The sequence below is a fragment of the Micropterus salmoides genome, unplaced genomic scaffold (genome assembly GCF_014851395.1).
Source record: "Micropterus salmoides isolate LMB-PRFRI ecotype aquatic unplaced genomic scaffold, ASM1485139v1 Ms_hic_scaffold_7, whole genome shotgun sequence".
NCBI lineage: Eukaryota > Metazoa > Chordata > Actinopteri > Centrarchiformes > Centrarchidae > Micropterus > Micropterus salmoides.
The window spans coordinates 13,036,047-13,047,809 of NW_024044459.1; the positions used below are offsets into that span (position 1 = coordinate 13,036,047).

The window sequence follows — 11,763 nt, forward strand, 5'->3', positions numbered from 1 at the left end:
CGTTTTGATGTCAGCACTACATGATCTAAAATAGCGCAGCTGGGATCATATCCTAGTATTATCAAATGCCCTTGGGTTCTTGCCAGCGCTCTTCATAACTGGAGGGAGGGGGGGGGGGGTGAAGATCAAAGTGACAATGTACAGTGCTGTGACTCTGCTGCCGAGTTGCTGGACAGTGTCACCGCTCCAGTCAGCAGGCACTTACAGAGGACACAAACAGAGAGGAGAAGTGAAGTGGTATGTGCAGAGGAGGCGCAATTGCTCTTTTCACAACACATCATGTTGATTTTGGAGACGACAACTCTCCACAATGGGATACTAAACACGTTTCTGCATCTTTTGCCCGAAGAGGAACGAGAAATTGAGTTTCAACTGACCAAATCACCACTACAAACACGTCAACATATGATGTACTATATACTGCCACCAGCCACCAGAACAGAAGTCTGAGGAACTCTACTGGAGGGATGAACAGCATTCGCCCAAATGTTATTGGTATTTTGATGATAGTGGCAGCGAGGGCTGTCCAGCATGTCAGTCCGAAATTTGTCATCTCAGAAATGTTCCCACAGGTGTTCAAATGGGTCTGGCGGCTGTGAAGGCCACAGCATATAGACACTGTTTTCATACTTACTGAGCCATTCAGTGACTCCTCATTCTCCATGAAAGCTTCTACTTTCCTTCCTCGTCATAACCTTGTTACTTAGTTGCTGCCCTCAATTACAACTAACGATTATCTTAATTATTCATTAACCTGTCCTCACCTGGTTAATGTTTGGGCCTACAAAATGTCAGAAAATGGTGAAAAATGGCCACCAGCAGTCCTGTAAGCTCAAAGTGAGGCTGACACCAAAGCGTTCATAACCGTATAACAATAAAATGTTTTGATATTTAAACGACATCCTCACAAGTGTTACCAATTATTTTTCTGTCAACCGACTAATCGTTTCAGCACTTCCTGTAACCATTATTCCTCTTTTTTTTAAACACACTGTTTACTGTATCACCTGCAGTTAGGGCACAGATGCTTCTGACATGTTGCAGCTCTGTTAGTTGTTTCCTGCTGCGTTAAACCTCAAATCAGAGTGCTGATGTTCTAAACTCTTGTATAGCTGATGAATGATAAGAGGCATGCAATGTAATCTGATCCATTTTTCTAACTGTAATTGGGACATTATCTTAGATTTCCTTTTCCGCAGGGTTATGACATTATTTTCCCTACTCCCTGTGTGTACTATGAGTCTTCAGAAAGAGGTTAATGATTAAATATAGCTGTCCAATAGAGTAGCGTGTGTATCTAAGGTAGGTTTGGGTTCAACTTTACAACGTTTCCAGTCAATATACCCGGCAGCCTTCTATTGTTTAAAAGCAGTCTTCTTCTTTTTCCTTCAAAGCAAGAAAGACAACCGGAGGTATGTGCATTCTCCAATAACTGTCACTCAATAATGACACTAAATATAGAATACATTTGATTTTTAGAACTAGCAACACACATGCAGGCCTGCCCGGGTCTTCTTTACTGCAGTGGGATTACTACTGCATGGACAAGTCACAGCAAGAGGAAAACAGAACTAACAAAAGGCCTTATAATAATAATTTCAAAGGGGTGGCATATGTACCACACTCTGAATCCAGCTTTGTGTGTCAGCTTCAGGAAGATTTAAACACGTCATGAGTCACCTCAAGAGTGTTCGAGCTATGTCTCAATTAGCTTTCCCATTGGTTTAATCCACAGATATAAGATGTTTATGAATCTGGCTTTCATAGCCCATTGAAGACTAATTAACTCCGCAAACTGATTTGATCTTTCTCAGCAGTGTATGAAAGCCTTGTCAAACACTGAAACATAAAAAACAGTGACGGGCTATAAATGCACGCTCTTTCAGGGTTCTTTCGTCCTGCCTCCTTTACATAAACTAACATCGCTCTTTTCTTTCTTCTTTCACTTTTTTGTACTTGGAAAGTTCAAAAGCAAGCAGAGCAAAATCTCGCTCGGCTTTTCCCTCTCACCCAGTTTTCTCTCAGCTCCACGCTGCCAGGCTCCAGCCCCATTTAATTCAGCACAAGTCTGCTCCTTTGATGTTAGCTCTCCCCGTTAATAATTAATAGCTCTTGGTAAGACGCTTTGAGAAGAAAGAGATCTCCCTCCTAAAGAATCTCCACTCGGGCAGGCCTGCGCTGCAGTGCAGGGACTTGCCTGACGACAACAAAAGTGCACCCACAGGCAAACTGGCTCTTAAAAAACATGACATATCCTTCCCAACCCAATAAAAAAAAAAAACTAACAAAAAAAAACAACAACTACAACCTCGGACACCAAAGACAGGATAAATACTTCTTGCTCTGCGACTGTTCTAATATACATTTGTTTCTTCTCTGGACTTTGTGATGTTGCTAAAAACTTAACACTTCAGTGAGGAAATGCTGTTTTCTTCACAGACTTGAACTGGCTATAGAATTTGAAGTGGCAGAGCTCCCGTGTAAGGAGATATTGTGCAAGCAATTTGAGACAGCATTCAGTCCTGCAAACATTTAAAAAAGAAGAGCGCCACGCTGGAAACGTAAGCTTTCATTCATACCAGTTTCATTGAGATTGGATGGGAATTTCGAGAGCGTCTGTTCATTAAGCTCATCGGGGGTGACGTCGATGCAAGTTGACATTTTGATCTTCTCACTCATGATTAAATTTGAGATCAAGACACAAAGACGTTAGTTATCACATCAAGACGAAGGCTGCGGTAACTCAGAGGAATTGTTAATAAAGTTCAAATGCTCCTTCTTCAGCCATAAGACTTTGTACTCTGATGGTTGAAAAAGGAAAGTCTGAAGGTTCTTAACAATTTCAATGCCTGAGAAAGAAAAGCAAGTATGAGTTTGGCGAGTAGCGGTTTATAAGATTTCAGCTTTATACAATACACCTGTAACTATAAATGAAAAGGGTACAATGTCAAAGAAAAACACTGTGTTGGAAAGTAACTAAAATTTACTGTAGTAGTACTCTTTACTGTAAAATATTGAGGTACTTCAGCAGATATTGTACTTTACTCCACTACATTTACCTGACAGCTGTTGCTGGCTACTTTACTGATTAAGAAAAAAAGATATGATAACAAAGTGTTGTTTTATAGCTTATCATATTACTTAACATTTAAAACCTATGATTCCCAATCACCCGCGACCCTGTACGCAGGATAAGCGGTTGACGATGGATGGATGGATGGATTCCCAATCATTTTTGCTTGTGACCCCCTCACAAAAAAAAGCAGTGTCCAGTTTGGGCCCCAAAGAAGTATTTCTCTACTAAACTTTTCACACGGTTTCACAACTTTTTGAGGCCCCCAAAAATTCAAATAATCAAATATTCCACAGAAAAAGCAGAGGTTTGAGTCCTAAAGTCCTAACAATGAATACAGATTTGTATAGCAGAACTATGCTCTTTCCTTCTTAGCCAGATTTATCTTGTGACCCTTTCGATGAAGGCCGACCGTTAGGTTGGGAACCACTGGACTAAGCTACTCAACTTTACACAAAGTAGTTGAAACTAGCTTTACCTCAACCAGTTACAACAGTAAAATGCTAGATGCCGATTAATGCACCAGTAACAATCTAATACTATAATCACGCACCACCACTGGAGATGAGTAGGAAGAAGGTAGGTAATCAAGAACTTGACATTCTGCAAAAAGTACAGTGATAATATAATCATAGCTGAAACATATGCACTGGTCCCCATAGTTTGTACTCGATCCTCAAAAGAATCTGGGAAAAAAAAAAAAAATCAATCTTGGAGAAAAAGTACAAGTGAGAGACAAATAGGAGGGGCGGACCAATAGGAAGAAATCAAGTAATCCCCTCGAAGTCCTACACAAAGTGCACTGCTAATATTTTTCTCAAAGCTGAAACATGATCTCAGGTCCCCGACAAGAGTACTTGATCAGTCATCCATGCTCAAAAATCAGCTAAAAAGGTCAACCAGAACTGCGCGCTGGGGGAGTTTCACAGGTACTTCACTATACTACAGGCTAAACAAACTTCCGGCTGGCTCAGAGGCATGAGAATTAGGATACAACCTTCCCTGAGTGAACAGAAACCGCAGCAGAAAGTACTGAGAACCCAGTCTAGACATAGAGGAAAATTAAAGCTATGTTTAGCATCCCTAAGTAAGCCTGCCAGCTTGTAAGATCTGAGGGAGAGAAATGCTCACTCGTCTGCTCACTTCATCATTCACATGGACGGAGGATTCTCAAATTATGACGCCAGCTCATACAGTTACAAAACAATGCAAATATGTGTAAAATATGTGCGCATGCGTATAAATACGCATGTGAAACAGACGATTATATGCTCACATGCACATGACAAACACACCTGGATTACACCTGCAACATCTGGCTCATGCACCAGTTCCTCTATCACATCACTCCCTCTTTCTTCCCTCCTTTCTCTTTCCTCCTCCTCCTCCTGCTGCTGCTTTGCTTTCTCTCTCTCTCTCGCTCTCTCTCTGCACCGCTATAATTAAGGCAATTAAGTCTTCAGAAGACTCTCCACTGCCATTATGCTGTAATTTCATGTTGCCTCCTGGCTTTACGGTTTATTAAAAGATAAAGGCATACTTTTCTCCCATGGATTTTCTTATATGTGGTCGCCCCCTCTTTCTTCCCTCTCCTTCCTCGCTCCCTCTCAGAGCAGGCATGTGTGCCAAGACATTATTTACATTCAACTAAAATAAAATCAAAGTTTTCATGTGACTGGAAGCCTGTGCAGCACGGAGAAAGAAATGAAAACTATGTCTGAAGCAGCTCTTCCTCGTTTATTCTCCTGTACATAACATGCTTTTTGCACATTAAGTCATCTTTATTATCTTGACATTTTCATTGCAACAGGGTTTAGTCATTTCCCCCTGTTCATGGAGCACATTACTCACCATCTTCTTGATCTCCTACTGTTTGATGTTAACACCTCACTGACGCTGTTAATCTGCCAAAACATTTTATTCTGTTTACAGATACCTGACATAATCATATGGGCTGTGTGCTGTGTCAAAACAACTGCTAAATTAGGACTTTCCTGTTCCCACATAAACACTATCCCCAAACCATTTACAACTGCACAATGTGAACTCGAATAACCTTGTTTAGCCTAATCCTGCCAATAACTTATTTTCATGAATGCCGCTCCGCTCATATTTATAGTTTTTGACTCATGGCCATTAAAAGACTAAAAAGAGGTATAAATAAGTACAAACATTCTCTGGTGACTGAGTCTTAAACAAAGTCACTGTTCATTTCCTCCCTCCTTCGTCCCAAACTTTTAAACTCTCCAATATTCCTGTTTAATATTCAATTAAATGCTGTTAGCATTTTACATGGGTCCCAGGACATCTGAGGCCCCATTTTTCAAGCTGCATAAAAAATGTTTATGAAGGACGTAAAAATCCACTTGAGTGTTACACCGGCAGAGGACAGGGTCCGGCAAGCCTCCTCAAGCGCCTCTCCATTCGGCTGCCTTCATATAAACGGACAGTTTACCTAATGTAAACACACAGGGGAAAGAATCACTTGAAGCTCTCAGTGAGCTCAGTGACTGCCATTAATATCAAACTGCAGATGAGATCTTAGGTCAGGAAGTGAACACAGACCTGTTTATCGAGCGTCTTCAAGTTAAGGGTGCTGATGTCAGTTCAATTTAAGAGATAGAATTTGTTCGATGAGATGATCAACTTCTAACTTGTTGATTTTTACCACTAGCGGGCTGAGAGAACATCCAGTCATGCTACCAGATACACGGCCACCCCAACATTTACAGGATGATACTTTGGATCTCTGATTTTTTTATTATATTACACACAGATGTTCTCTTATGATGTGGTCTCAATTTAGAAACCATTTTCAACACAAAAAGCTCTTATTACTTTCCCTTCTTGCTCCGACTCTCATAGACCCATCTTTTCAACTCTGGCATCGAAGAGGGATCACATGCGTGAAGGACCTTACAGAAGGAGTTTAATATTCCTCAGTCAGGTTTCTTTAGATATTTACAGGTGTGTAGTTACATCTAAACACACTTCTCCCTAAAAACCCTACAGAGTACCTGAATAGATACATGTCTGAGCATGGATCCAGTTAGCAGAGGTCTGGTATCTGTATTATACGATACTTGTGAGAGAGTTGCCTCCCCATCACTTAACCACTTAAAGAGGCAGTGGGAGGAAGAGTTGTTACAGTTTAAGATTCTGCATTGGCTACAGCTATCGGTGAGTAGGCTGGCTAAGTTTTACCCTGGTTTAGTCCCAACCTGCATCAGGTCGAGAGTTGGCCAGCATCGCTCACACTTTTTGGTCATGTTCCAAACTGGCCCCATTTTGGACAGGAATACTTTAGACCTTTTCATATATGTGAAATATGGTTATTGATCCTAAACCACTGGCGGCATTATTTGGTGTAGTCCTGCGCAAAACGCCAATGACAACTTACCAGGCGGAGGCTATAGCATTCTCTACCTTACTTGCTAGATGTCTGATACTCCTGGAAGAAAGTTATGCCACCATCTTACAAGTGCTGGGTGGAGAAGGTAATGTCCCATCTTAAACTTGAACAGCTTAAATACACTGCCCTAGGCTCCACCCAGATATATTTTAAGGTGTGGCAACCATTTCTGTCCTATTTTGAGATAGAATTCCCCTCCATTAACATTTCCATTACAATGTACCCCCCTACACACCTTTTCCCTTATGTATGATTTGCCTGTGTCTATGTATATTTTAGTTTTTTGCACAGCAATACCTTATTGTTTGTATGTTTATCTCACTGAGCATTGTTGTTATTTTTGTACAAAATATGCAAAACAATGCGAGACAATTTTACCCCAGAAAAATAGCTCTTTCCTTCAATTTAGTTTGTCCTTGCAATATGTTGTGAATGAAAACAGTGGCTTCTGTTACACACAGCAGACAGGGCTGGTGATCAAATCTCAATACATTTGTGCTTACCATTTACTGTATTATAAACCGGTATTATTACCAATATAAAGAACTTGTCAGATTCGTCAGCTTCTTCATGTGTCCTTTGATCAAATGTCTTCTGCTTGAAATCAAAATGTTGCCAATCCCCTGCCATCCCTTCACACAAAGCAATCTCAGTCCTGGCTGTTCTCAACTATGACCCCACGATGGTGGAACGAGCTACCACACGCCATCAGAGCAGGTGCGTCCCTCTCCATCTTCAAGAAGCTCTTGAAAACTCTTCTCTTCCGAGAAAACTTTCTCTTATAACACCTCTAACCCCTAACATGCACTTCCTGTGCTCTCCTTCTTCGTCGTCTTCTATCCCCTTACATTTATCTTATATTAATTGCACTTTTTGTTAACTCTTACTTCTTTCAGTGGGTATTTACCCCATTGATGCCATATGTGCTAGTAGCTCTTATTAGTATTTATTGTCAGTTGTAGATCTTGTGCTGTATTGATGGTTTGTTGATGCTTGTATGTTGTTCCTCAAATGGAAATCGCTTTGGATAAAAGCGTCTGCCAAACGAGTAAATGTAATATAAATGTAATGTAATTTTAAGCTTTTTAGGCAAGGTTCCTACACCGCTGCTTGTTGATTTAACACGTTTGACTTATATTAAGAGAGAGAGATTTTTGGGGGTGGATGACTCCCCACTATCAGAAAAAGACAAGGCCCTTCTCAGGTACACTTATCCCCGTCCCTGGCTCTGTGGTGAACATCATGTACATGACAAACTAGGACACACACACACAGAGTTTGTAATGACAATCTGCCCCACTGTGTTGCCAATCCCTGAGGGAAAATCAGTTCCCATGGGTAAAGTTTCTTCTTTCCACTGGTTTAAATCCCCAAATGAGAGACTGAGTTGTGCAACAAATAAGAGAAAAAGACAGGAAGCCCATAGCTTAGTCCCCTTTGAATCCATTTCCTTTAGACGGAGAGGTTTTTGACCAAGAAGCCATCTAACAGATTGATTTGAAAAGTCTCTTTTAAAAAAGTGGTAATGGTGGTCAGGTCTGGAGAAATACCAGAGGGGGACATAAACAACATATCAGAGAAGGAGCCTGAGGTTTTTTATAAAAAGATGCTTCTACAGTACCATCATCTAGTTCTCCAAATCAACATCTCTGCTGAAGCTGAACATCTCTCAATCTCTCCGTGCACTTCTGACAAATCTGCCTTTTCTGTTTTCGGATTATTCTTTTCCTCTTCTTCACCTCATCTTTCCCAACCAGTAACCCCCCTCCACCCCCTTCCCACCACCACACACACACACACACACACACACACACACACACACACACACACACTTCTGTCTCTGCCTCAGCACACAATGTGGGGTGACCATTCAGCCACCATTGCATAACCAGAATTATACAAGTGAATTGTGCTATCAAAATGTGAGTGTGTGAGGGGGAACCTCTGAGGGGGCCTGTCAGTGGAACTAGCAGGCCGGCCCCATTAAAGGGGTGTGTGTGTGTGTGTGTGTGGGGGGGGGGGGGGGGGGGTATTTATATTAAGGTTAATGCATAAAGGAGTGTGAGGAGCCATTCGGGCCACCCCTAGTTAGGGAAGTAAAAGTTTTTTCGATGTTTACAACCCAAAAAGATCTGTTATATACCGATTGATAGGATGTAATCAAATACTCCAGTCCCTAGATGCAAGATGCTCTATATTAGGGCTGTCCCCGACTAAGGACTTACATAGTCGAATCAGAATCGTCAAGTAGGCCTACTGTCTGTAGTGTGTGTTGCCGGGGGGGCGTCCAGCCAAACTGAGGCTTATGAAGACCCTTTTCTCTCTCGCGCCTGTCCTTCACCTGTCTTGTGTTAGTTTTGCGTGCATTACTGCTGCCGACAACTGCATCCCTCGCGGGTCTATTTCAAGTAACTTAGCCGGCTATTTTAAAAACCATAAAATATTCTTTGTTTGGTTCATCAACGGTGATAAATTATCCGAAAGTCCCGCGAGGTGCGAAAAACTCGGCACAACACCAGCGTCTGTCTCTTCTGCAAATGTTCCGCTCGCGCACTGACGATCCAGGGTTAGGGTTACAATTTTGGATTTATTTACGCACTTTTTACAGCATTAAATGTTGAAATGTATATTGTAATTGTAGAAAACTGGCAATTCTGTGTAAAATCAGACGTTGAACACCCCCATATGGCCAAAGTGGCATGTTCCTCGTTTCGCTGCGAAGCTTCGACTGTGAGATTGACAGTCGAATCAGGCTCCGCCCATCGAAGCATCGAATCTTATTAGGGGTCATCTAAATATAGTGACGTGATAAATAAAATTAATTCATCAATTTGGTGAGTGGGTGTCGTTTTCTTGAAACTGTTTGTTCCTTCTTGTTAATGAACCTATGGCTTAAAAAACACATGCCAATGTATAGCAAACGAACAAAGTTTCCTGAAGATATTTTTTTTAAAGTACAGTTTTGTTATTGGTATTAAAACTCTGGTATTGGTAACCACTCTAGTATCAAAACATTTTAAACAATACAATTGTAGCAGCATCGAGATGTGGCAGGTTGCGGTTTAGCTCTATAAATTAAACTACCTGTAATGATGTAATGATATCTGATATAAATATTTTAATATAAAAAGGTATAATAAATGAGTTACTTGAGCCTATTATCTATTTTTGGGAGTGACAGACTCTACTAACTGACAAAGTGACTTTTAATCACAGGAATGCAATGCAAAAATCACCTACTGGAGGATGATGGACATATAATAGCAGTACTAGTAAAAGTATTTTGGGGGTTTTATAAGAAAGAGATTATTGTTCTGAAACATTTCAACGCTTGTCATCATTGTGGCCACAGGGAAGGATTTCTGAGCAAACACTGGTTTTTATGAAACCGTTTCAGAACTTTCATCAAGATCTCAGTCGAATTTGTCCGTCCTTTTAACGTTGCTTTCAAACAGCAGGACATTTATTTTTCTTAAATCTGTTGAGTGAAGATATGATAAATAATAAACGATGGCTCATGCACTAAACTCAATGTTCCTGTGAAATACCAAAAATTTAAATCTTTCTTTCTAAATATACATGTTTGTCTTGCTTGTTGTGCACCACAGGCAGCATTTCCTGTCTCTCCACAAACATGATAACGGATGCAAACGCATTGACTCAGGCCGCTGCTTATCAAGAAGACTTTTAGTCTTCTCTCCTCCTGCTGCCCACTGCTCTGCCCTGCCGAGACCAAACTGCTGGGGCCTGAGGAATGGACAACCGCTAATTAAATTTCCTCCACTTTTCCTCTCTGTCCCTCCCATGTTGTTTTCTTACCGGTTTTGGACTCTGGCCCTTTGTGATTTACAGGAAAATAAACAAGCTTCCCTGCTAAGGACAAGAATACTACTTACTTTAAGTGCTTCTTCTACTCCTGGTGTCTAAAGAGGCGTTGAAAGTGACAGGAAGTCTTGGTTAGAAATGATTAGTGTTGACCATACCTATTTTTTTATGCATGGATAGGCCTGCTGTCAGTCAGTCGATGTTTTTCTCTGTGAATATTAAAGTTTTATCTGTTACAAAGAAAAGCACTAAGTTAAGAAATACTAATACATGCATGTCTGATTTTTATTATACGGTGGTAGATTTTTTTTTTTTTGACTCTCAGCTCTCAAAGGAACACCCAAAGGTGCAAGAAACTTTTCTTGGTATTGAAAATACTGAATTACCATATTTTTCATGAGATGAGAGCTGAGTCAGAGAGAGTCAGACGTAGTGAGGGAAGACGATAAATTTGGGAGCAAGTAAAGACGAGTGCAAGGCTAGATTTATGCTTGCCTGCCTGCTGCAAGTCTCCTGGCACACAACAGATCAAATGTTAAGTATTTTTCAAGGATATAGACAACTCTGCTAACAGTCTTGGATATGAAAACAGTAGGTCGGACGGGTTTAAGTCAGAGAGCATTTATATATTTTTTAAATATATTTCACTTTCTGTTTTTTCCTTTCGGCTTTAATGTCATGTACTATTTCCATGTATATCTAAGTCAAGAACTACTCACTGTATTTCACAATGTCATTTTAGGCAGAGCCATTAAATCCATGATGTTTCAATGAAAATCTGTTAAAACTACTGCAATTGCCCCATTTACTCTGTAATCCAGCCTCGGTCTACACCAAAACTAAGTAATGCTACTACAGTAGCACACACGCTTTTATCTCCAATATTGGTAGAGCTAGCTGACAGCTAACACTACACAATGCCTACGCAGGCTGTGTAGTGTTAGCAGCACATTAGCAGAGCAAAAGGTAGCAGCTTCAGTCTACCGTCTGCATCCACACAGGATACATTTAGGCACAGTATTCAGAATATGTCACTGACATTTTGGCAGTGCTCAGAGTCCAACACACAATCACTGTAGTGACGAGTAGAATTAAGGAAATGCTTCAGGTTGCGGTTATCCGTGTAGTAACCAAAGCTGTTACGCAAACTGTGTAGAAAGCTGTATAGATTAAAAAGGGAGTGTTCCGTCAAAACACGTGTGAGCCAGGCAACTGACCAGCGCAGCCGAAACAGCTCCTGGGAAGAAAGCGTTCAGCGCTTGCTCAGTCAGCAGAAGCTTTTCAGCCCAAAGAAAAAACAGCTAGTTCCACCTCCTGAGCTAACTACCAACCACAGGTGCACCTGCCATTGACTGCTGACGTGACCGGCAGACTGAATCAATTCTAAGCATGTTGGTTAACATGACTGTACCTTTAGAAATGTAACTGAAAACAGCAACATAGCAGTATTTGT

General features: G+C 40.9%; 1 protein-coding gene across 3 annotated transcripts in view; it reads right to left on the bottom strand.

Moving 5' to 3' along the window:
- Positions 1-11,763, bottom strand: part of znrf3 (zinc and ring finger 3) — a 67,565-nt gene that overhangs the window by 11,438 nt on the left and 44,364 nt on the right. The window lies entirely within an intron of this gene.